Genomic DNA, 26,255 nt, shown 5'->3' with positions numbered 1-26,255 from the left:
TCACTACCATCTACCACAAAGAAAGTTATCACTAGGCTCCTCCTCAACTGCCTTGTGCCAATATCTGAAGAGCTATTCCCTGGATCACTATGAATTATATTCCCCTCCCCCTGCCCCCCAGGGGTAGGGTAGATATGATCTGCACTGCATGACACTGTTCAGAGAAGTACACAGAGTAGCATCAACCATGACCTTTTTTTGACCTTACAAAACATATGACTGGTGGTTGAGAGGGATTGTAAAGTGTTCTTCTCAACTTTGGCTATTTCATGATGGTAAGCAAGCAATGATCCACGTCAGATTCCACATTCAGCAAGGCTATGTCGTTACCCCATATTCTTTTCAGTTTCTCTCATTGCAATGCTGCACCTCAGCTCACCTCTTGCTGGACTCAAACCAAACCATGGGACAGATGGGACAATAGAAGTAAACGCCATTCCACAACTAAGTTCACTCAAGCAGTAAGCGATGGCAGTGCAGTACAAGCAAGGAAGAGTAGCCCCAGGAGCCCTCACCACTGGATTGACACCCCTTGTAGTCCCATGGCGTCAGGGCAAGGAAGCCCAGATATGATTACCAGCCACTGTTTGCTTTCAGCCGATGAATCTGGACTCGTTCACATTGATCAATACTTTGAAAAGGCATTGAGCATTGAAAGATAGAGACATTAAAATATGTGCCAAAACCACTTCGTTATCCTTGAGGTAGGATATTAATTTCTTTAGAAAATAGCACTGTTGATATATTCTCTGTGACTTCATTTAGGGATATTTAATGCTTGGTCAGACTAGAAGGAACCTCGTAGGTGGAACAAAAATCCACAGTGAAAAGCAGACACTTCCAGTCTCAAGTAAAAATACATTTAAATCCAAGCATAATCTGTACATCCCTTGTGGGAAACGAAAAAAAAAAATTGTCCATCATTTATCGCTGAGTAAACTGCCTTTCCTTCACCGATAAACTCTTCCAAATGAAGAATTATTCCTTTGGATTAAGTTCTTCACAGCAAATTCCTGGAAAACAGTTTGTGCTGCAACTTTGCCTCAGGGTTAAATGGACTAAAGTTCCCAAATTACAGATGAGTTTTGTGTCTAAATTGAATTAGTGCCTGGCATATTTATTCTGGCATGCCCTGTATGAAAGCACATTATAGATTAAGCACAAGTATTCAATAGCATTCATTAGGAGTGGACTGTTTTCTTCTGATAGAGAAAATCGAAACTGCCAAAGGAGAACAGCATGCATATTTTTTAAATGAACCCACTAAAACAGCTGTGTTAATAACTTAAACTGAAACATTTACCTATTTGCAAGCTCCAGAGGAGCAAAAGAGAAGCGGAGGTGTTAAGTTCAGTACGTGTTCCATTCATGAACAAATGGGTCCCAGGACAAGTGTTTCACAGTTTTGATAGTTGCTTTCCTGCTGTTTCAGTCCTTTGCCATGAAAGTTACATTCACCCAGCTTTGTATGAAATTATCTGTCATGACTCTGTAATGATTTCTGATCAATTTAAAAAGCAAGTAATGTAATTAAGTGTCTATTAGAAACACATGACAGAAAAAGAAAAAGATGTTGATGTGTAGATATTCTAAGATTTCATTTTCAACCCTCTTAAAGCAGGAGAAAGAATACAGTAAGATGAGATGGCAGATTATTGAACAGTTTTGCTCTTGTGATAAGTACATAAACCTTCCAGTTTTAACACTTCCCTGACATTTGGTTGGAAATAAAGTCCATGGTTCTAGGCTTGCAAAGGGAGCAAAAGAACGCACCGTAATTTCAGCAGGAAATGACAAGTTTCAGTCAATCTTCTTGGGTTTTTGTTCTCCTGTGAAAGCTACTATAGGAATTCAGATTAGCCACTATGGAAATATAAAGTCCACATTTGTCATCTCTATTACCACGATAGCTCCATGCCAAATAAGCAGTCCAATGCCTAGATTCCCAAAGACAGTTTGACGTATCTCACTTTGGTGGCTATCGAATCAAAACCCAATTAAAATCACAGCACAAATGAATCAATTTATGGTGAAATCACATCACTTCATACATACATTTCAACTAGCCCTCTAAGGACAAGGCTTACAGATTTTTTCTTCTACATTTATTGCTGGGATCATACTTCCTGAATCAGCAACATTCCATCAGAAGGCTAAAACTGACAAAAACAAAAACAGAATTAAAATGTCTAGAGTTCAGCTCTCTTCCCAAATTGTTTGTTTTCATTTCCACTTAACCATACTCAATGAATTGATAAAGAAGACAATGCATACATTAAAACATGTAAAACCTTCTTCTTATTTCTCCACTTGGCTGATGCCTGGGACCTGGATCTCTCTACTTCGCTCTGTGTTCATTTACAAGAAGATCTGGTTGCTGTTGTGCACCCACATTGTTATTTATTTTCCTTTCAAGGATCTTTGCAGACCCTATTGTCTAAAGACTCCGCCTATTGTTTACCTCTTTATGAACCTCCTAATAAATTTCACAAAAAATAATTTTATTTAAATTAAATGAACTCTGGATCCAAAAGTAGCAACTATGTTGATCATGAAAATCCAATTGAATCACTAATATCCTAGAGCAAAAGAACAGCAGCTCTTCCAGAACTTCCACCTGACAGGGATGATGGAGCCTTCCTTTTAATTTTTTGCCAAATGAAAGTTCCAATAGCCCATCCTTTCCTCAAAACAAGACTGAACATCATTCTTGTTGTTTATGTTCAAGTTGCTGCAGTGAGATTCAAACCTACAGCCTGCGTGAGCTGGAGGCAAGTGTACTGTGAAGTAAGCCATGATTGATACCCTATATAAATGAATAAAGACATGAACTTGTTTGAATTCCCTGCCCACCCCACAGTGCAGCCTATCCTGGTGCTGTATATTGCAGTGCTCATAGGTCAGCTAGAAGTGGCACTGGATATGATTTGGCACAGTTTGGAATGGAACAGCTGCAGGCCCCAGTATAAATGGGGCTATGTAGATCTTTGGAATCAAAATAACTTTAGACACATTTATATTTACTTAAAAAGTAGTCTAAAATCAACTTTTTTCTTTTCTGTCCTTGAATGAAACCATCAGTCAGCACTGAAACAGTTTCCAACATCAACACCCAATCTTTGCAAAACTGATTAAACTTACCAAATATATACCGTGTACTGAATTACACAGGCACCTTCTTACAAGTGCACTTCTTCTGAGTGTGAAGGAGGTTTTTCAAGTTATATGTGTTATCATGCAGTTAACAAACTCAGCTTTCGGTTAGATCTGATTTTTCAGCTGAGTGTCAAGTCAGACACAAGGGAATTAATCTGAGCACTTTGCTAAACTCCCCTTAAGAAAATGCAGAAATATATGCAGTATTATGTTTAGTATAACATGTATGTTTAATGTGAATTACTTTAAATAAAAACGTTGACTCATTTTCTGAACCTTTACCTTTGTATCTGATCATCTTGTAACTTGTCTGGGCTATCACAGGCACATTTATCTTGATCATATCTAAACGAATGGATAACTCTGGTTAAAAACATTCACGCAAGTGAATCATGAAAATAAATGCTGTACCTCCTTTCAGTCTAAACTAGATTTGAAAGATATAAGTAACATTTTTAACTCCTTCCACCCAGTGCAAGATAGTTAGTTGGAATGAAAGGTAAAATCCAGATGTTGCAAATATTCTTCATAGCAAATTTATTATCACTTTTCTCTAAGACATTTGAAGCATCCACATGAACCATGCAGGACTCCAATAAATCATTGTAATTTATTAAATTATAGATCTGTAGAGCACAGAAGTAACCCATTGTCCTATCACGTCCATGCCCACCTACACAAATCTTATTTTTCTCACATTAAACCCATATAATTCTATACCTTGTCTAATTAAGTGTTGGTCTAAATTCTTCACTTCCATACTTTATGGCATTGATTATGTGGATAGCCAGAGGCTTTCTCCCAGGGCTGAAATGGCTAACACGAGGGGGCATAGTTTTAAGGTGCTTGGAAGTAGGTACAACGGGGATGTCAGAGGTAAGTTTTTCACACAGAGAGTGGTGGGTGCGTGGAATGCACTGCCAGAAAAGGTGGTAGAGGCGGATACAAAGGGTCTTAGATAGGTACATGATTAGAAAAATAGCGGGCTATGCAGTAGGGAAATTCTAGGCGTCTTCTAGAGTAGGTTACATGGTCAGCACAACATTGTGGGTCAAAGGGCCTGTAATGTGGTGTAAATTTTCTATGTTCTATGTTCAATCATGATATACTTAGAACTCCAACAGTTTTTGGCTGCCTCCTAAATGTGTCTCATTGCAGAATACCGAAATTCTTGAAAAATAGATATATGTCTATCGAAGATCATCGATTCAGACTGCAAAGCATTCTATACTTGGTGGCAATGTTTGAAGTAGCTTCAAACTGTTGTATCATTAAATATTGTGCAGAGTGAACTCCAACCACAGCCTTGCAGAAGTAATGAGAAGACTGTCAAAGGGATATTCTGTAACTCCACATTAGTAGGGAATCTTTTCTGCAGTCTCTTAGTTTTACGATCTTCATGGAAAAAGTGCAGGTGTATTACAAATGGATTTCCTTCAGTTCAAAATAAGAAGCAATTTTGAGAGCATATTTATTCAATAAGCAAAATTGCCCTGGGAGTTGTTCTGTGAATAGCTTAGGAAATTAACTCCTCCCATCTAAATCTACACTGTTTTATTTTGTTTCTCCATTCACTATAAGAAGCTCAATGATGAAACGAATGTTTATCCTGGTACCAGCAGGATCAATGGAGAAGTTCAGTGCCTAGTTCGGTAGACAGTTATAAGGTCAAAATTTAGCTTGTCATCACAAGCTATAACTGGCAATAAAGCTGAGCAGGGTAGCATGAAGAATTTTAGGGTTTGATTAAAATGTTATTACATATTTGCCCTATAAGTTAATTAACAATGACTAGAATAATAAATTTGTCATCTATACTTACAGCCTAGCTTCTTTTTTTGTGGCTATACTGATATTAACCTTTATTTTCTGCAGACAAATAATGGGCTTACAGATGTAAGGAATAGTATGGGATTTGAGCTGAAGGAAAACTGCAGGTAGTTCAACAAAAAGAGTGAAATCAGTGTGCAACAGGAATTCTGCAGATGCTGGAAATTCAAGCAACACACATCAAAGTTGCTGGTGAACGCAGCAGGCCAGGCAGCATCTGTAGGAAGAGGTGCAGTCGACGTTTCAGGCCGAGACCCTTCGTCAGGACTAACTGAACTTCCTTCAGTTAGTCCTGACGAAGGGTCTCGGCCTGAAACGTCGACTGCACCTCTTCCTACAGATGCTGCTTGGCCTGCTGCGTTCACCAGCAACTTTGAAATCAGTGTGCAAACATTTTTCTCTAGTGGTAATAATTCTAGATTTAATATTAGCCCAGGTTATTTGGATACTTGAGTTGAAAGTGGAATGTGAATTCCAAAATCTTCAAGATGCATTTGCAATATTGCAGCATTCCCATGAATAAGAACTCTAAGGCATGGAGCAGGGTGGATTAATGACATGCCCATTATCACTCTTTGATACACACGCAAGCTCAGTTAAACTCGCAGAAGGCAAAAATACTGAGGGAATTTTTTACATGATAACTGGGTAGAAAATTAGATAGTAATTCACCCAAAGCAATTTCAGGACATTTGAGAGTTATGAAAGAAAAGGTTGCTGGCTTGCTGAAGTCTAAGAAAGGACGCTCTGCCTTTCAGTTCGATTGCAACTGGTCCTGTGTCTGAAGATCCCCATTCTACACATCCTCGGATTCTCTTAGTAACTAAAAATCCATCTCCATTCTGCATGTACTCACTGACTGACACAGGTGTGTTTAAACTAAGCAGTGGGGGGTGCGGGAACGAACTGGAAATATAAGGATGGAGATAAAGGGAAAGTGAGAATAAGAAAAGTTAAGAAAGACAGCAGAATCAACAGAGCAGAAAACTCAAGAAGGGATCGTACAGTATGGCCATGTGAAATAGGAATTGATGTGAAAAGTGAGGGGAGTAATGAATTAAAAGTATTGTATATGGATGCACGGAGTATAAGAAATAAAGTGGATGAGCTTGAGGCACAGTTGGAAATTGGTAAGTATGATGTTGTGGAAATAACAGAGACATGGCTTCAAGCAGACAGGGCCTGGGAAATGAATATTCAAGGGTATACATCCTATCGAAAGGACAGACTGATGGGCAGAGGGGTGGGGTGGCTCTGTTGGTGAGGAATGATACTTAGTCCCTTGCGAGGGGGGACATAGAATCAGGAGACGTAGAGTCAGTAGGATAGAACTGAGAAATTCTAAGGGTAGAAAGACCCTAATGGGAGTTATCTACAGGCCCCCAAACAGTAGTCTGGATGTAGGGTGTAAGTTGAATCAAGAGTTAAAATTGGCATGTCGTAAAGGTTATGCTACAGTTGTTATAGGGGCTTTCAACATGCAGGTAGACTGGAGGAATCAGGTTGGTACTGGGCCCCAAGAAAGGGAGTTTGTGGAGGCCCTCCGAGATGGATTCTTAGAGCAGCTTGTACTGGAGCCTACCAGAGAGAACGCAATTCTACATATAGTGTTGTGCAATGAACCGGATTTAATCAGGGACCTCGAGGTAAAGGAGCCATTAGGAGGTAGTGACCATAATATGATAAGTTTTAATCTACAATTTGAGAGGCAGAAGGGAAACTCAGAAGTGTCAGTATTACAGTTGAACAAAGGGAACTATGGTGCTATGAGGGAGTTGCTGGCCAAAGTTCAATGGAACAATACCCTAGCAGGGGTGACAGTGGAACAGCAATGGCAAGTGTTTCTGGGAATAATGCAGAAAGTTCAGGATCAGTTCATTCCAAACAGGAAGAAAGATCCTAAGGGGAGTAAGGGGAGGCCGTGGCTGACAAGGGAAGTAAAGGACAGTATAAAAATAAAAGAGAAGTATAACATAGCAAAGACAAGTGGGAAGCCAGAGGATTGGGAAACTTTTAAAGAGCAACAGAAGGTAACTAAAAAGGCAATACGCGGAGAAAAAATGAGGTACGAAGGTAGACTAGCCAAGAATATAAAGGAGGATAGTAAAAGCTTCTTTAGGTATGTGAAAAGGAAAAAAATAGTTAAGACCAAAATTGGGCCCTTGAAGACAGAAACGGGTGAATTTATTATGGGGAACAAGGAAATGTCAGATGAGTTGAACAGGTACTTTGGATCTGTCTTCACTAGGGAAGACACAAACAATCTCCCAGATCTAATAGTGGCCAAAGGACGCAGGGTAATGAATGAACTGAAGGAAATTTATATTAGGCAGGAAGTGGTGTTGGATAGACTGTTGGGTCTGAAGGCTGTTAAGTCCCTGGGACCTGATGGTCTGCATCCCAGAGTACTTAAAGAGGTAGCTTTAGAAATCGTGTACGCATTGGTATTCATTTTCCAATGTTCTATAGATTCAGGATCAGTTCCTGTGGATTGGAGGGTGGCTACTGTTGTCCCTCTCTTCAAGAAGAGAGGAAGAGGGAAAACAGGGTTAGACCGGTTAGCCTGACGTCGGTGGTGGGAAAGATGCTGGAGACAATTATAAAAGATGAAATTATGACACATCTGGATAGCAGTAACAGGATCGGTCCAAGTCAGCATGGATTTACGAAGGAGAAATCGTGTTTGACTAATCTCCCTGGAATTTTTTGAGGATGTAACTATGAAAATGGACAAGGGAGAGCCAGTGGATGCAGTGCACCTCGACTTTCCGAAAGCCTTTGATAAAGTCCCACATTGGAGATTAGTGGGCAAAATTAGGCCACATGGTATTGGGGGCAGAGTACTGACATGGATTGAAAGTTGGCTGCTGACAGAAAACAAAGAGTAGCAATTAATGGGTCCCTTTCGGAATGGCAGGCGGTGACCAGTGGGGTACCGCAGGGTTCAGTGCTGGGACAGCAGCTGTTTACAATATATATTAATGATTTAGATGAGGGAATTAAAAGTAACATTAGCAAATTTGCCCATGACACAAAGCTGGGTGTCAGTGTGAAATGTGAGGAGGATGTTATGACAATGCAGGGTGACTTGGACAGGCTGGGTGAGTGGGTAGATGCATGGCAGATGCAGTTTAATGTAGATAAATGTGAGGTTATCCACTTTGGTGGTAAGAACAGGAAGGCAGATTATTATCTAAATGGAGTCAAGTTAGGAAAAGGGGAAGTACAATGAGATCTAGGTGTTCTTGTACATCAGTCACTGAAAGCAAGCATGCAAGTACAGCAGGCAGTGAAGAAAGCTAATGGCATGCTGGCCTTCATAACAAGGGGAATTGAGTATAAGAGCAAAGAGGTCCTTCTGCAGCTGTACAGGGCCCTGGTGAGACCACACCTGGAGTACTGTGTGCAGTTTTGGTCTCCAAATTTGAGGAAGGACATTCTTGCTATTGAGGGAGTGCAGCGTAGGTTCACAAGGTTAATTCCCGGGATGGCGGGACTGTCATATGTTGAAAGATTGGAGTGACTGGGCTTGTATACTCTGGAATTTAGAAGGCTGAGAGGGGATCTTATTGAAACATATAAGATTATTAAGTGATTGGACACGCTGGAGGCAGTAAGCATGTTCCCGCTGATGGGTGAGTCCAGAACTAGAGGCCACAGTTTAAGAATAAGGAGTAGGCCATTTAGAACAGAGTTGAGGAAAAACTTTTTCACCCAGAGAGTGGTGGATATATGGAATGCTCTGCCCCAGAAGGCTGTGGAGGCCAAGTCTCTGGATGCTTTCAAGAAAGAGATGGATAGAGCTCTTAAAGATAGTGGAATCAAGGTTATGGGGATAAGACAGGAACTGGATACTGATTGTGGATGATCAGCCATGATCACAGTGAATGGTGGTGCTGGCTTGAAGGGCCGAATGGCATACTCCTGCACCTATTGTCTATTGTCTATTGAACATCGACAGCCCTCTGGGGTAGAAACTTAAATTAAAAACAGAAAGATAATATAAAATATTTACTTGAAGGACTTTGCTAGATAAAAGAAATTCAACTTCAGTAATATTTATGCAAACATTTATATTTAGTGACTAAAATAACATAAATTAAAAGGGAAATGATCTTTCTGTTGTCCATGTGCATGTTTATTATTGATACTTATTTTTCTTTCTGTGGATTTTATCAGTTTAGCTTGATAAATGATTTGATATCCTCTTTCACTTTTACACAGGAGTAACTGTCATACTTGCTCTCAAGATTTACCCTGGGTAATAAACTACTGAAGCAACTTGCCAAGTTCACTGAAAGGTAATCTATAAACAGACAGTTATATACAGGCCTAGTACCGTAGGTCCATCATTTGTATGAGGGTTACTCAAAGATCCTTGACATGAGAGTCAAAATATAAATGAGCAGACTCTTTGATGTTAGCATTTGTTATACTTCTTTTAGACACCAATGGATTGCTTCCATTGAGCAGCCAGAAACCTGAAGTTTAGCTTATGTGATCAATGAAAGCCATTATGCCTCAAGATCACTTTGTCTTGCTATGATGAAAGTTTGTTCTGTCCACAGCCAAGTTTACACCATCAGAAAAACTGAACAGACAACCTGAATAAAAGCTGTCAGAATTCCTTACATATTCATTCACTTTATCTCAAATTAATTTTCAGCAAAATATAACTACTGCAAATAATAATGTACAGTAAGCCCAGAAATAAACAATTCTCCATAGTGTTGGTTTCAGTATTTACCTGGAGATTCAATGGGAGTAGATGTCTGATATTACAATGAAAACTCAGAAAGAAATCCTGTGTATCTGTCTGTGCCTTTAAAAGTAGGTATTTCAATGGCCATGATTTTGCTAGAACAAGTTCAAGACTTGCAATAGTTTCCAATTTGCATCATCCACCTGAACTTATATGGTCTGAGTTCAGAGGATCTAATTTCTCTTAATTGAGAGCAGAACAGTTTTAAGGTGCTTGGAGGTAGGTACAGAGAAGATATCAAGGGTAAGTTTTTTTTTTACTCAGAGAGTGGTGAGTGCATGGAATGGGCTGCCGGCAACGGTGGTGGAGATGGATAGGATAGGGTCTTTTAAGAGACTCCTGGATAGGTACATGGAGCTTAGAAAAATAGAGGGCTATGGGTAACCCTAGGTAATTTCTAAAGTAAGTACATGTTTGGTACAGCATTGTCTTCTATGTTCCTATGTTTCTGTGTTTCTAGAAGTTTCTCCAGAGTGTATGAAGTCCTCAATTTTCTGACCATTTCCCCCAAAAATTGAAACTTTCATTAAAAGCTGATGGAGAGCACAGAACTAAAGGATTGTCTGCGGCAGGGTGGAAACCAAGAAAGAGATTATGGTGCAAATGATGCTGGTACTAGTATGTTTAGGGGAGGGTCAAGAGGAGCTAGTGAAAGCATACTAATGATATGTTAATTGAAATAGATATAAGGTTAGAGGAAGGAGATCAAAAGAAAGTTGGAACTTTGAGGTGCAAATTACATTGAATTTTCTGGAAGTTTGAAATAAAAGAGAATGCTGAATACTCTCAGCTGGTCAGACAACATCTGTAGGGAGAGATAAGATGAATTAATATTACAGGTTGATGACTTTTAATCAGATCAGGCTAGTGCAGGAGGTTAATGACAGAGATCAGAGTGGAGATCTTTTGCCTTCTGCATCTGATCTTCGATCTAGGTAGGTTCCAGCTTCAGAACTCAACACAGAATTCAACAAGGTCAGATAACCAACCTTTTCAGTTTGCATCAGAACTGGCCATTTCTGATGCGATGTCACCAACTTGTAATATTAACTTAGCTTTGTCTCTCTTGCCTGGCTGAGGGCATCCAGCACTCTTTTTTATTCTGCACTTTCTTTGGTATTGTGATCATGGAAGAAAATCCTAAATATCTCCTGAAAGCTGAAGTTTATTTCCTGGGAAATTAGGATTTTATTTTGCAAACAGTTATAAATACCAATGAGAAAGATTGAAAATGTGTAAATGACATGAACCTGGACATGCACATAGTACTTTTGATCCATACTTTGGTGCACATACAAGTTACAATGATTTTCTAAAGGATTGAAGATAGGGACATGCTGCATGTGTTTTGTACAAAGAGAGTGTTCTGCTCTCTTCAATCCACGATTCTTTAGTGAGATAGCAATCAGCGACCTTCGCTTTAGCCATGAATAAAATATTAGGGGCCATTTTGAAGAAGGAAACTCCGTAATAACTAATGTATTATTAACTCACCAGGTCAGGTCACATTAGCTTTTTGTGGGCAGCTGTGGAAGAGTAGAGCAAAGGGGCTGTAATGTTGCTCTAAAGGTTAACATTGAGGCCACTGCTGTCCACATCAATAATTTGATGTAACAGTCATTAATGAGACTTCAAGTTAATCAAGAATGAGGAATATTGGGAGTTTATGATAATAACCCCATCAAAATCAGCAGTTTGAAATTCTAATTTTCCATTTCATTGTAGTTTAGCACTTTGAAATGACATTCTGATGACTTCATTGGCATTTTGACAAAATTCTTCTGATATGCATGGTATTGGGCATCCATCCATTGACTCTTTTAAGATTACAAATACTCATTTCATCATTCCTGGATAATTATCTTGTGAAATCATAAAAATTTCAGGAATTAGTTCTAAAAATAGCTTCAAAGCTGCAGAGTGACATTTTTTGTTAAGTCTGTGATATAATGCAACTATGCAGAAAGAATTCATTTCTTTAGAACCAAAGATCAAATTAAGCCTATTGAGACTAGGCAGCTATTTTGTTTCCTCTGCCAAAGGCCCTGGCTTTGGGCACATCAGCTTCTCAACAGTTTGAAAGATGATATCCAAGGAGTGGGTGGAGGTGGTTGAGGGGTTGGGGGGAGGTGGGTTGTGTGGTGTCATCATTGTTGAAAACCTAGACAGACAAGAGATTGAGTGGAGTTAAGTGTCGAAATAATGTTATCCTCAAGAGATTAGGTGATTATTCTCTTAGAATTTGATCAAATGCCTTGCTCAAGCTTGCTTCTGCAAAAAGAGTTAGCATTACAGATTAATCCAGAAGGTATAGTAAATGAGTTAGCATGTGTGTTGGAAATATAAAACAGACATTCTTTCGTCCTTAGGGATTATTGGTGTCACTGGCTGACATACAGAAAGTTACTTTGTGCATGCTTTCTAATGTTTTACATGGAAGTTACCTTAATATGCTGAAAGAAAAAGTCATAATAAATCTTCCCCACCTATTAGATTTGCTGTGATTAGACTCTTGTAGTATTATATTCTGGCTAAGAATTCACCATACTTGCTTGAAACCGACTTCATACTGAGGGGCAGGAGATGCAGAAATTTCAGCCTCCAAACGTTAATATCAAAACTTGAGTTTTAAAATACTGTTTTCCACCTTTTTTTCATGAATAACATTGTACATGTAAGTTTACATGTTCAGACTGTAACCTTTGTTTTAATCTTCTAGATACTTAAATAGACATAAAGACCAGATAGTTTCTATATCTTGTAGTTCACGGTGACTTATCTGTTGTGCAGGTTCAGTAACTGCCAATGCTATGAAGCTCTGCAGATTAAAATACATATTCACCTGTATTTAATTGAATGCAGGAAACTATCTGTATATTTAAACTCTAAGGCAAGAAACTCTGGCAGCAGAAGTTGAAAGTTCAATGCTGCTCTGCAATCATCTGTTTCCAAATATATGAATGTCTTGCAGACAAGCAATAATTTATTTAATTTGCTGCTCAACGACAAAAATGTATCCTTGCATCTCCAACATATGAGCATCAGGGGAACTGGATGTGGCAAATTATTACCAGCCATTCACTGACAATGTGTTAAGTGTCTGCACATGTCATCCTGACCTTTAAAGGGAACAGGTCTGAAATAACCTAAACAGAAAGTAGCACTCTTATTAGAATCAGAAAATTGCGTAGTTTATTTCAATGAATTGTTTCAATTTACTTTGATTCCTACTGTCTGGGGCCACAGAACTTATTGGCTTCCACTTCAAGTGAAGTCTCCCTGAAAGTTTCAGGTGATTTCATATCCATATGCAGGCATCATTTTATTTCTTTAATATGGGATAAACCATACCTTCAGATCTTAGTGATCTGGAAGTTAACCCTGGAAGAACTAAATATCTCAAATACCAAAGGAAATACTAGAACATTACACAACACCAAGTTTGGTCCAAAAGATTTTATGGTGATCAGTTTGTTTGATAAAATGTCATACTGCTGGTTTCAAAGTGGAAACTGTGGCTAAGGAATAACTAGACTCATGCAAGTCTGCCAATGCTGGCAATCTTTATTAACCCACAGCTTTGAAGATTTCCCAGTTTGCCAATCCCATGCACAATTTTTGTCATGTGATCAATGACCATAGATTTAGTTTGTAAAAATCATAAAATTTATTTGAATCCAGTGCATCTAATATCAAAGTCTCTCAAATTCCACTTATTAAGTAATTGTGAACATACAGTAGATCTAAGGTATTGGGAGAAGGATAAGAGTGAAGAGGAGGAAGCTTTTTTTTTAGCCAAAAGTTCAGTTGTTACCTGCAAATATAGTTTTAAAAAGTTGTAAATTGTAGGACAGATGAAGAACTGAAAAACGGGGTGAATTCAATTATCCTTTTGTACTTTGCATGGACATGAAGGACAATGGTCTTCCTTCAGCACAATGAATTTCCATGCATCAGGGATTCTATGCAACATAAATATTGATAGTTAGTGGACAATTGAATAGCTGATGGGGAGTGTGAGCTCAGCTACATGACAATTCTAAAAGACATTGAAACCAGGCACATTTCTCCACAAGTCAAGGTTGAAGTATTTGAAATTAATTTCAGCCAAAGTTGCCGAAGAAATGGATGACCAATTTCACCCTGATATTCCGCTGTCACACAAACAGGGCTGAGGCAATTCATTTCATTCCACATGATACCTAGACATTACTGAGCACACTGAAAACAGCAAAGAATATGGACTCCAATAGTGTGCACCTGTAGACCTGGAGAACTGTGTTCCATAGTCAGTAAGGTTTTGAACTAAATACGCATTCGCAGTACATCCACAGTACTGCATCTCACAAACCAGGTGCAAAATTGCCTATACATATCCTGTCCACAAGAAACAGGATGATGCTGCCTGACCTGCTGAGTTCCTCCAGCATTTTGTGTGTGTTGCTTTGGATTTCCAGCATCTGCAAACTATCTCGTGCTTTTGATTTAATCTGGTCAGTTATTATCCCCAAATCTATTTTTAGTCAGCAGTAAGACAATGAAAAGTTTCTTCAGCAATATCAAATCTACCATCTCTACCACTTGGAAAGGGACACAGGCAGCAAATGCATCTGTTTCCTAATTTCCCTCTCAGTCATGCAGAGTTTTAAACAGAAGATGATTTTTATTTATTAATGGCATGCTGATAGTGCTGGCTGAATTTACACTTACTGACCATCCTCAACAGAGAGGTTGTGGGGAGTGATCACACTGCAGTTCAAAAGGATGGTTCACTGTCACTTTTTATGGGCATCTGGGGATGAGCAATGTCTGCTTAATGCTACCCATTTCCTGTGTTGGAATCAGTGGCATCATTTTTAAAAAGGTGAAAGTGGACAATGTTTGAAAAGCTGGATCATTGTGTTAAGGAGCAGCATACATCTGGAATAGTGAGCAGTTTGGGAGGAAAGTAGCACCATCTAATTCATACTAAAAATAATGCTCCAGTTCCATTGCCTTTTATGATATGGGTCTTTATTCATCTTTATTCATCTTTCTTGTGTGTATTACCCTGTGTTCTACTTAAATGCAATATAAATTTTCTGCATTGAAGGAGCTTCCATCTGACTGACAATCTTTAAAGTGAAAACAAATCCTTCCACAATGCTAGCAAAACACTGTAAGTTGTTATCAATGATTCTCCATCAGGGCCATGTATTTATAAAAGTGTTTTTGTTTCAATATACCCTGAAAATGAAAATCTTCGAGTGCCAAATGTACATGGGTAAGATGTAGGTGAGATTTAAGGGTGCACTAAGCTAAAGTTACTACTTAGTAAACTCAACAGCCTTACAAAACTTACCTTGGTATGTCATGAGGAAGATATTTCAGAAAATCTCTAGATTTTAAAGTATACGTTCAGCTACTTTCCAAAAACAAAAGATATTTCAGTCCCTACCAGAAACATATGTTCCCATCTTTATTTTGTGTTTACAGTTGTTCCTTTAGCTCCCTGATTGACTGTCTGAACCTTCATAGGGATCTCGTTAAAGTGAATCCAAATGGTAAATGACATTGGAACAGAAATGAGTAGATATTCCTCTGTTGCCTTTGCTGTGTTCAGAGGTGTGCATTGTTGCTTCACCTCTCATTGCAAAAACTGATTAAATGCTAGTCATCTAGTGAATCTGCATCACCTTGACACGAACTGTCAAGTTGTACAAACTGTAGTTCACTCAATGAAAGACCATCAGATGTCATGTTTAAAAGGTCAGTGATTTGAACAGGATGTATTGTCTTTCAAATGATTATGGGCAGAATATCATGGCTTTCATAAATGATTTTTCTCCTTACAAGTTCAATCCACATTTATAGAATAGCTATTGAGAGCAGAGGCTTGCATGTCGTGCAGTCATTTTAGGACATTCATATGAATATAATGAGGAAATGCTTCAACTTAAGAGTTGAATTGTCCATGTTATTTCAAATTACATTAACTCAAAGCCAGAAGTTACTATTTTACCATAGTTACCTTATTATATGATTTAATTCTGCTCACTTGGATCACATCTGTTCAGTAAGAAATTACAATTTAAGATTTTCAATAAGCAACACGTTGTGTTACTAGCTCATGGGAGTGAAAATTTAATCCACAGTGCATCCCAACATTTGTAACTCTGTCACCAATGAATTTCATCATATTGCACAGAAATATCTCCTTTAAGTAAAGAAAATGTTCATTTAACAAGAGTAATTTACTATTTAATATGGGTACTATTCACCATTCATCATGTTGTGGGTTGTTCAGACAGTCCAGCTGGCAGATGCTATTATGGGTACGTCAGCAGTTGGCTGTGAAGACACATGTTCAAATAATGTGGTAACTGTCCTCCACCCAAACTGCTTTTCCTCCTTCCCAAAGGGTGAGATACAGTCTAAAGCACAACTTGAGGTTGCTTGCATCTCAAGTTTGGTATCTAAATAGATCACTGAAGCTACTCACCACCTACTTGATGTAATGTAAAGCAAATAATTTCAGGAGGATTTCTCCTAGTTTGCAAGTTCACCATCTTCATTTGTGTGCCATCTATGTTCTCAAGTGAACAGACTCAAAGCATGTTCTGGTGGACTGAAATAGCCTGAAGAACTAAGGTGGACTTCTATTCACATTCCCAGGAACATTTCAGTGTGGGGAAGAAGAGAACGTGACTTACTACATTCAGAATCAGTACAGCAGGCCATCCCCAGTTTACAAATGCTCAATGTATGGACAACACCTAGATTTGAATGAGCTCTCCTAATATCATTGAGCTCAAGAGTGCAACGTACTATATATACATAGGTTTGTTTTTATGAATGACAGGACTCTCTTTCTCTAATTTTTTAGCAACTATTCTTTGTTATAAGTCCATCATGATTTTGATGCTTATTTGAATATTGTGGAGACATGGTTACCAAATCAAGTGATCTTTGTGTGTTTTTGACACAATCAGCGTATGGATACCTTTAAAAACAGAACCAGTTCATTACCCAGGGAGTGCCTGGATTTGCAACTACTAAATTAGAAAAGTTGTCCTTATTGCTCTATTTTAATTATCCTAATGCCCTTGTTAGCAGAAGTGTGGATTTATGTCTTTATATTTTCTTGATTTGCCTTGCTGAAACTGAGAGTGGTTTCAGCAGCTGGGATCTTCATGGCACCAGTTTCAATAAGCAAAGTATTTAAGTAAATATTTTCATTTTTTACCTAGTTGGTAATGCTTATGCTTAGCTGACTGAGTTGTTCTGCCACACAGCTTTCACTGTGAATTTTCTGCTGGTATTGTTATAAACTTCACTCTGCATGTCAGTAGCGCAGCCAAGTGGTTACTGCTTTAGCGTGCGTCTCCCTTGTTAAAGGATTAGGGCAAAGAGAAAAGGAAGCACATTTGCATGTGTATCGTGGCAAGCTTTATCAAATTACTAAGGCAAGGTATCAGGCCCTCTCCTGGTGCAGGAGATTATAACCTTACAAATGTGTACCTCAGATATTATTGCCTACTTAATAATGCAAGCCTGAATTCTCAGCTGCTGATGCTGTGTGTGGGCATGGGCTGCTTAATCATCCAAGATATTATAAACAGAGCTGAGCACATCAGTGAATAGTCCTACTTCTGTTTAAAGGCTGAAAAGTTATTGATGAAGCAAATGGAGACGGTCATCTCAAATATGTTATAGTGTTCAGGAATCAGCAGAAAAAAGAATTTTGTGTATTTTGTTTAAAAATATGCTTTGGGAGTGAAATATTTCAAAATACCTAAAACTTTCAACAAACATTCTGAGGTTATATACAATGTCCTTTAAAAGGAAAAATATTTTTCATTGGCATAAAGAACAAGTAGTAGTAGTAGTTGTCTTTGGCGAACAAGTGGCAAGATCTGTTGAGTTTCCTGGTCAAGAACAGGGATAAAAGGCGTCTTCAGTGCCTCAGGTTATGATGGCATCCAGATGCTTAACTCACGTCTTCCCAAACAGATCCTTTACTTTCAGTTGAAGGAAGGTCGACAAGCCCCTGGTGGGCAAAGGAAACACTTCAAAGATAACATCAAAATCAGTCTGAAGAAATTCCACATTACATCTAAAAACTAAGAAGACATTGCACTCAATGGATACACCTGCAGGAAATGTGTTCAAGAGGGAGCTGTGCTACATGACAATAATCTCCACTGTGCCACAGAGAACAAGTAGCAGCTGTGAAATGAGTGATTCTGCAACCAAAAGCCCCAGCCACTAACCACAGCCACCGCCCTAATCACACTCTTGCCCACACTGCACCAGAATATGTAGATTCCAGTTTGACCTCTACAGCAGTGCAGACAACTCTGAGGAGAACATCTTACTCAACTCGATAAAATATGATGTGGAAAGGAGGCCAAGATTCCAGATCAGTTTTTACCAGTTTCTAGAGCTGCTGCAGTTAGTGGAGTGAAGAATCCTCTGCCAGAGTACCAGCTTTCTAAAGCAAAGGTAGTTTTGGCAGTTTACAGCCCAGTTCTGAATGCTATATGACTTGTTGGAAAATTTGGATTTGGAAGTGATATTATTTCTCTGCACCTTTTGCACCTGCTCTTCCAAAAATTAAAATGGCATGCTCTTTACTGTAGGTGATGGGGAATAAACTTTTTGAAGTTGCTGCAGCAAATCTGTAAAGTGGGTAAAGTGTGCAATAACATTGGTGAGATGTGAGGCTGATTTAGTAAACAGCTTTATCCTGGATATGGTCGGACATCTTGAATGTTGGAGGTGATGGACTCATCCAGGAAGCTCAAGGGCATTTCATCATTCTCCGGACTTGTTCTTGTAAATAGTAGAAAGGTGCTGAGAAGTCAAGACAGGAATAATTTACTATAGAATGCTAAACCTCACCAATGTTCTTATAACCACTGTATTTATCTGGTTGTTCATCTAAGTTGTTATCAGAGTTCGCTCCCGAAGTGTCCATTATGATAAGTTCTGGTCTATTGTGACAAGCTCTGTCAAAATCCTGACACCCTCCCAAATACCTATTTCTCCCTCTTGATGTAGATACACTTGGGCCATTTAAGAGACTCTAAATGGAAGGCTAAGTGAGAGAGAAATCTAGATTGATCTTAGATAGATCTTTCCACTTACACTGCAAGTGTGGATTCTTTTTAGCTGATGCTGTGTGTGGGCACAGGCTGCTTAATCTTTAGATGTATTGTAAACAGAACTGAGAACTGCTCATTTATCAGTGAGCATTCCTACTTATGGTTAAGATGGGAAACGCCCTCAGTGAAACAAATGAAAACAGTCACACTTAAATTGGATGCCAGAGTTAAGTTTTTTGCATAGAGTGGTGGGTGTGTGGAACGCACTGCCAGAGAAGATGGTAGAGGCAAATAAATTGGGGTTATTTAAGAGACACTTAGATAGGCACATAACTGATTTAAAAAACAATCCGAGGGCCATGTGAAAGGGAAGGGTTAGATTGACCTTAGAGAAGGTTAAACTGTCAGCACAACATCATGGATCAAAGGGTCTGTACTGTGCAGTACTGTTCTATGTTCTATACTCAATCTTCTAAAACACCTCCCCGAAAACCTCTGCAGCATTCTCCTGGGAATGGTATCCAACTAACGCAACCACATTCCTCTGCTCCAGGTGTGTTCCTAACCATGTAAAGTTTCTCCTAACTCTCTGTGAATTTTTTTGGTGCCTCACCTGGTCATCTGCTTGCTAAGGAGCCATTCTCACTTTTCCTCTGAAATACATGGACCACAGATTTAATGAGTTTTGAAGCCAAAGATCCTGGCAGAACGGATGTTGAGAATTGGTGATTATCTTACAATAGTGAATAGTGATGTTCAGGATCACTATTATTGGGATAATTGGGATAAGCTTTTCAGCACTAACTGTAAGATGCGAGTTCAATTCCGGCCACTGTCTGTAAGGAGTTTATACATTCTCCCCTTGACCGTGAGGGTTTCCTCTAGATTCTTCAGTTTTCTCTCAGGGTCAGAGATTTGAGGGCATGTTGGTACTGGAAGCACAGCGACACTTGCAGCTGCCGAGCACAATCTTCACTGATTTCATCTGACGCAAGTGACACATTTTACTGTATGTTTTGATGTACATGCGACAAATAAGGCTAATCTTCACTGATAATGAAGGCATTCAGGGAACCTGCTCTTCCTATTGGCTGTTTCATTTTCTCCCTTCATGTCAGGCTGAAACAAAGAACTTTGCCCTGCTTGTTGAGTCCTTCTGGCAGTGAAATGGATAAGAGATGGTTTTGCTGTAACTCCTGTACACTATAATAAACTGTCAAGGTCACATTTAATAACTCACACTTAATTAAGTTATAGACAGATCCAGAAATGTTTCCAAGAATGGAGTCCAAAGCAACAATTTAAAGTATATTGAAAAAGATGTTTCAGGATGCTTAAGAATTGGTACAACTTTTAACAGAAGTGAGCTATTTTCTATCAAAAATGCAGCCTGGCATGATAGAGATTTAGCAATCCAAGATTAAAAATAATGCTTCTAATGTCTGTTAACTGTTTCTGATCTTGCCTAAATAAATAACTGAAAGTGATGCTCTCTTAACCCCATTCCAAGTATCTGCCATTATTCGAGCTCCATACACTAACCATGATTGCCAAGTTATCCATAGTCCCAAGTGTACATTTTAAGTGAACTGAAATCAATAACATTTGTCAATATGAGAATTGTGTATGATCATAAATTTGCAGAATAGTCTTTATGTAAGAGTCAATGGTGTCATTCGAATGGATATGTTTTAATACTCCAGTTATAGCCTCCGGCTTCAAGGCTCATTTCCTCACAAAATTAAATTGAATGAAATTTTGATGAAGAGATAAATTAATTTCATAAATTTTGTGTGTGACCTAGGTTATCATGGTAAAATATCACTACCAAATGTAATCCCAATGGTCCTGTTTCAATCTCCTACAGAGGTACAGGTGTGCAATTGTCACAGATGGCCTGTTGCTCCACAACAAAGATTTTGGGCTGAAACTTTCTGATTCTGTATTGGAAAGAGACAAGTGGGAGAAACTCCACCCAGTGATTCATATTGTCCAAGAGTAGTGTGCATTAGTTCCTGAACTTAAATACTTTCCAAGAATAATCTTAAAGCACCATCTTAATACCTGCCAAAGCTTAACATCAAATTGCTTCAATCTGCCTGGTGAATGCTTTTCAACGTAAGTAAAAAATAGCTTACATTTTAAATTGGTTGCTAAATATCTTAACAATATTTTTATCAAACTAATATATTTTTGAACAAAATATAATAACTTTAAAGGCAAGTCTCCTTACCCAAATGTCAAGCTGAGATGCACCCAGTAGTCTTCTCTCTTTCACTCCATGTCTGGACTTTACTGTACGTTTGGGAACTTGTGGTGGCTAGGCTAGGGGCTAGAACAGACACAGTCATCAGCTTGTCAGTAAGTCGATCCCAACCTGTTGTGTTCTGCATCTGGCTCCACGCATTATACTGCCTGCACGCACTCCCCCTCGGGGAAGGTGGGCTGTCAATTTTCATCTACAGGTTGCACATGTGGTGCAACATTTACACTCTCTGTTTAGTTTGATGGCAGATCCATGGTTCCGTGATCCACCAGTAGCCATGGCCAGTGAATCAGAGGTGACTTTGTAGCGTTAGCCAAATCAGTCTCAGTCCATGCACTCTCTATTCACAGCCCCTATCTTCCCAGTAGTGGGGTAAAAAATTGCTCTTTTTTTCTAAGTTGTTGATTTGTGCAGGTACACTCGAGAGATTGGGTTTTTGGGGTGCACATCACTTGGACTATTTAGATCCATGAACAATACCTACAGTAGCCTGCTCTCATAGACTATTAGACGGGGGGAAGCGCAGAGATGGCCAGCAAAGAATTGTGGATTGAAGGAAGCATATGCTTTGCCAAGGGCCCACATCTTTTCCTTTCACTCCTTCACTATTGATACATCCAACAGCCCCCTAAATCAACATATACAAAATGCTGGAAGAACTCAGCAGATCAGGTGGCATATTTGGAGGGGAATAAGCAGTCGATGCTTCTGACCAATACTCTTCATCAGGCTGAAGTGTCTCGGCTTGAAATGTCTACTGCTTATTGATGCACTATCAATTACTCCAAAAGACTGGAAATGGACAGTAAATGGACCAATGTCCATGCTGAATATCTGTCCTGGACTGAGGGAGGAGCAGTGACACAATCGCTTTTATTCAGGGGTCTGTAGGAGGAGCCACAGGAGCAGTCAGCAGAGGGGTGTCTCCAGGCATGCCCAAACAGGTAACCCAGTTACAACCTCTATATATGGTTTACCACACTTATTCCTCTCCATCAATGCTGTCTGACCTGCTGAGTTCCCCCAGATTTTGTATGTGTTGCTTTGGATTTCCAGCATCTGCAGAATCTCTTGTGTTCATGATCTCCTGAGATAATTTGTGGCATTTAGAGAGAAAGTGAATAATGTTTTAAAAGATCTGGGAATTGAGGGTGTTGAGGAACTGGCAGTGGGGCAGATCAGCCATGAACATTTTAAATAGCAGGACAGGCTTGAAGGGTCAAGTGGTTACTCCTCTTACTGGTTTTTTTCTCCCATTTAGCAGTCCACAAGTGTTTAAGATAGGTGCCTTTGGAGTGAAGGATATATCAATGAGTGGCAGTTCTGATGAATGGTCTTTGACCTGAAACGTTAACATTGTTCCTCTTCCTTCAGACGCTGCTTGACATGCTGAGTGTTTACACCATCTTCTGTTTTCATTGCTTCGGATAGAAGACTGCCTCCCACCATGTCAACTCTGAGAAGATCAGTCAGAATGAGTGATTGCTCAACATTGTACCTCTGGTTGATGCCTCACAGGAACAGTGCACCACCACCAATCTTAGCACCAACAAATCAATCAGTCCATCAATGTTAGACCTCCCACTCCAGAGTGCAGCTGGTGTACAATTATAGGGAGATGTTTCTGCAAGTATCTGTGAAGCTTGATGTGCTGGGTTACCATAACATTATGTCCTATGGCAGGCAGTCTAAGCTCACTAATATCTCAGAATAGCTTTAATTATCACATGCACGTGGAAACATCAAAGCATACAGTGAAATGCATTGTTTGCATCAAGCTAAATCAGTGAGGAATTGTGCAGGCAGCCCACAAATGTCACTGCATCTCTGGTGCCAACATAGCATGCCCACAGCTCACAAACCCCAACCGTACATCTTTGGCAGGGGTCCCCAACCTTTTTTGCACTGCGGACCGGTTTAATATTGACAAGATTCTTGCAGACCGGCCGACCGGGGCGGGGGGGGGGCGGGTAGGGTTGACTACGGACAAGAGTAGCTGTTAAATACATTGTGTTGACCCCAAGAAAGACTACCATGACCCATGAAGCCTTGCGCGGCACCAGTGCGCATGTGTGTGCCTGCCGCTTTTTTTCCACAAATCGTTTTTGGCAATTCTGTTCAGAGGTGAGGGTGTTAATCACAACCGGAATTTAGGTGATAAAGTGGCTAATACACTCAATTTCGTTTCTAAAAGGGTTTATCTAACGAATTTAACATTAAACACACAGCGCATATTTTCCTCGCATGAATATAGTGATAAGTCAATTATCAGGGGAGGACAGGGGAGCTTGAAGTAAGTATTGAACGAACTTCCAGTAGAAGTGGTAGAGGCAGGTTCGATATTATCATTTAAAGAAAAATTAGACAGCTATATGAACAGGAAAGGAATGGAGGGTTATGGGCTGAGTGCAGGTCGGTGGGACTAGGTGAGAGTAACATTCGGCATGAACTAGAAGGGCCAAGATCGCCTGTTTCCGTGCTGTAATTGTAAAATGGTTAAATAAGTCAATAGCTTCATAACATTTTAAGTGATGTTTGGATATTAAACACACCGCACATATTTTCCCCGTATGAACATATAAAATAATTGCAACACACCAATATCGCTGAATCAGTGGGAGCCCTGGGCTGCATACTTGTTCCCTGCAACAAGACGGTCCTATCGAAGAGTGATGGGAGACAGCGATACTCGAAGAGGGTTCCTTATGTCCAGTCTATTCTGCAATTTAGTTTTCGTTGCATTCATTGCAGAGATACGTTGGAAATGGAAGAAACGTTTTCAGTGCTTTCGTGGCTACCTCAGGATATTTAGCCTTGACTTTGATCCAGAATGCCGGCAGAGATGTTACATCAAACATACTTTTCAGCCCACCGTCATTTGCAAGCTCTAGGAGTTGATCTCCTTCCCAGGCTGACATGGATGACGCCCGGGTAATGACCTCGCGTGTGTTCAAGCTCAACAGTGGGCTTGACAGGGAATGAGGAAAGGTGCAGCTGACTCATATCACCAAATCATATCGTTTCCTCGCGGCCCGGGAGCGCATGCTCTGCGGCCCGGTGGTTGGGGACCACTGATCTTTGGAATGTGTGAGGGAAACCCACACAGTTACTGGGAGAACTTACAAATCCTTACATGATTTTGTTTTCTTTTAACCTGAGTGTTGAGCGACACAGGAGGTCTTCATTTAATTGTGACATCATGTGGGTACAAGTACCCTATCTCCTAATAGGCAGGCATTCTTCTGTTCTGCCAAACCCCGGATACATCCCTATCTCTGTTCACCAACTGAGAATTCTTTGGGAGGCCTCCTCAACTTTCTCACTTTCCAGTGTGTTGTGTTTTCTTTACGCCTGCAAGGAGGTAAAGCGGGAGGCATATACTGCATATAATTGAATGTGTTCAGAGACCTTCCAGAAAATAACTTGCTGAAGACTTATTCTCAACCTTCCCATGCCTGGCTTTAAAAGCCCTGACCGTTGCTTGTAAATTACTCACTTTTTGATAGTTAGCTCAAGAGAAAGATTGACAGCAGGAAATCCATTCGAGGTTTCAGAGGTTTGTTCGGCAAAGCTCCCTGAACCCATGCCATTATACTCACTTACATGTCCTTTTCTACTCTTCCCTGAAGGTGAGAAGACCACAGAGTATGAGAGAGAGAGAAAGAGAGGAAGGAAACCAATGCCGACCTCCCAATAAACTTTCCATTGACAAGTAGAGATGGAGCAATGCTGGAGATCTGCAGAGTGGGTTGGTCCGTACCCAGAATCCAAACTATATAGCCATGAATAATAATCAATGCAGAAAAGTGTAAGCTGCTGCTTCTGTAAGGGTTTCAGATTTTAAGAATGGCAGGGATTCTCTTGGTAACAAAATGGATAAAGGACGAAATAAAATCGGGTTGCGAGTTCTCATCTAATGCCCCAAATCAAAGTAGAAATATGCAAGATGCCAAATGTACAAAAGCATGCTATTGGCATACCATAGCATTAGTACTCATGAGAAAGTCAATGAGATCCCTCAACCTTTCTATGAAATGAAAAAAACGTTTAACTCTGCCACTTCACTCGACAGACTCATGTCTTTATTAACAGATAACATGACAGAACTGGGATAAGTAATCACCATCTTATGTGCTGGACATACATGTACATCTAGAATTGCAAAATGTTTCCCAAACCTTGGCTGAAATGTCAAATTGTTACTCATATTCTCAATGTTGTATTATTTCTGAGATTAACAAATATTGTGTATAATATTTTCACATGATAATTCATTCAAGTAACTAGCTTTAAAAAGGTTTGCAAGTAGAAAGGTTTTTTAAAGACCCAAATGTGAAATGCGGATATAATTACCTGAATGCATATTTGGCTGTGAGGAATTTGCAAAAACATGCAGAAGAAATATACAATCTTTCAATATTTGGCATCAAAATGGACCTTGTGGTCAGGAAAAGTATATCTGGGAGTATCATATAGCTGTTAACAGACTTTCATACAGTGAGGCATTGTACAAAGAGCTATGGCAACTCTGACTAAAAGAACTCTATTCAGATTGAATGGGGAATGTAGAGATTCAGAGCATTTGAAAGCTAGTTAATTTATTGTTAATTCAGACTTCTTAGACTTCAAATTACACTTAAAAGAACTGAATTTTAAATATTACCTCAACACCTGTTAATAAATATATTTACTTCATAGTTTTAAAAAATTGAATGATTTTGTTCATGACTTTTTTTGTTAACAATTCTAAATCATATACTGTATTTCATGGCAGTAAAAAGTGCAATGAGTTAATGGTCAAGGCACAAAAAAATCTGAATTCTTAATTGCATTGTTTGGTGATATCAAATGCACACCATTTTGTATCATGTTCATTCTGAGTGCAGTGGGAAAGTGATTCTGAACATTTCCTGAGCACAGAGCATCAACCTCATCATTTCCTCCTGTCATGTAGTTTATAACCTCTGGGATATATATTATTGATATCTATGGCAAATAAAAGTAACTTGCCAACTTGCATAGACGAAAGCAAAATAAGCAAGGCTGACCCCACACAAAAAGGTCTAAGAGATAGCACAGTAGTGAAAGGGATGTTTGGAGGATATCACAGAGTGAATATACCTCTCCAACTTCACTCCTGATCTGAATACTTACA

The sequence above is a fragment of the Mobula hypostoma genome, chromosome 1 (assembly GCF_963921235.1).
Source record: "Mobula hypostoma chromosome 1, sMobHyp1.1, whole genome shotgun sequence".
Lineage (NCBI taxonomy): Eukaryota > Metazoa > Chordata > Chondrichthyes > Myliobatiformes > Myliobatidae > Mobula > Mobula hypostoma.
The sequence above is the reverse complement of the archived record's forward strand: the minus strand, read 5'-3'. Positions refer to the sequence as shown.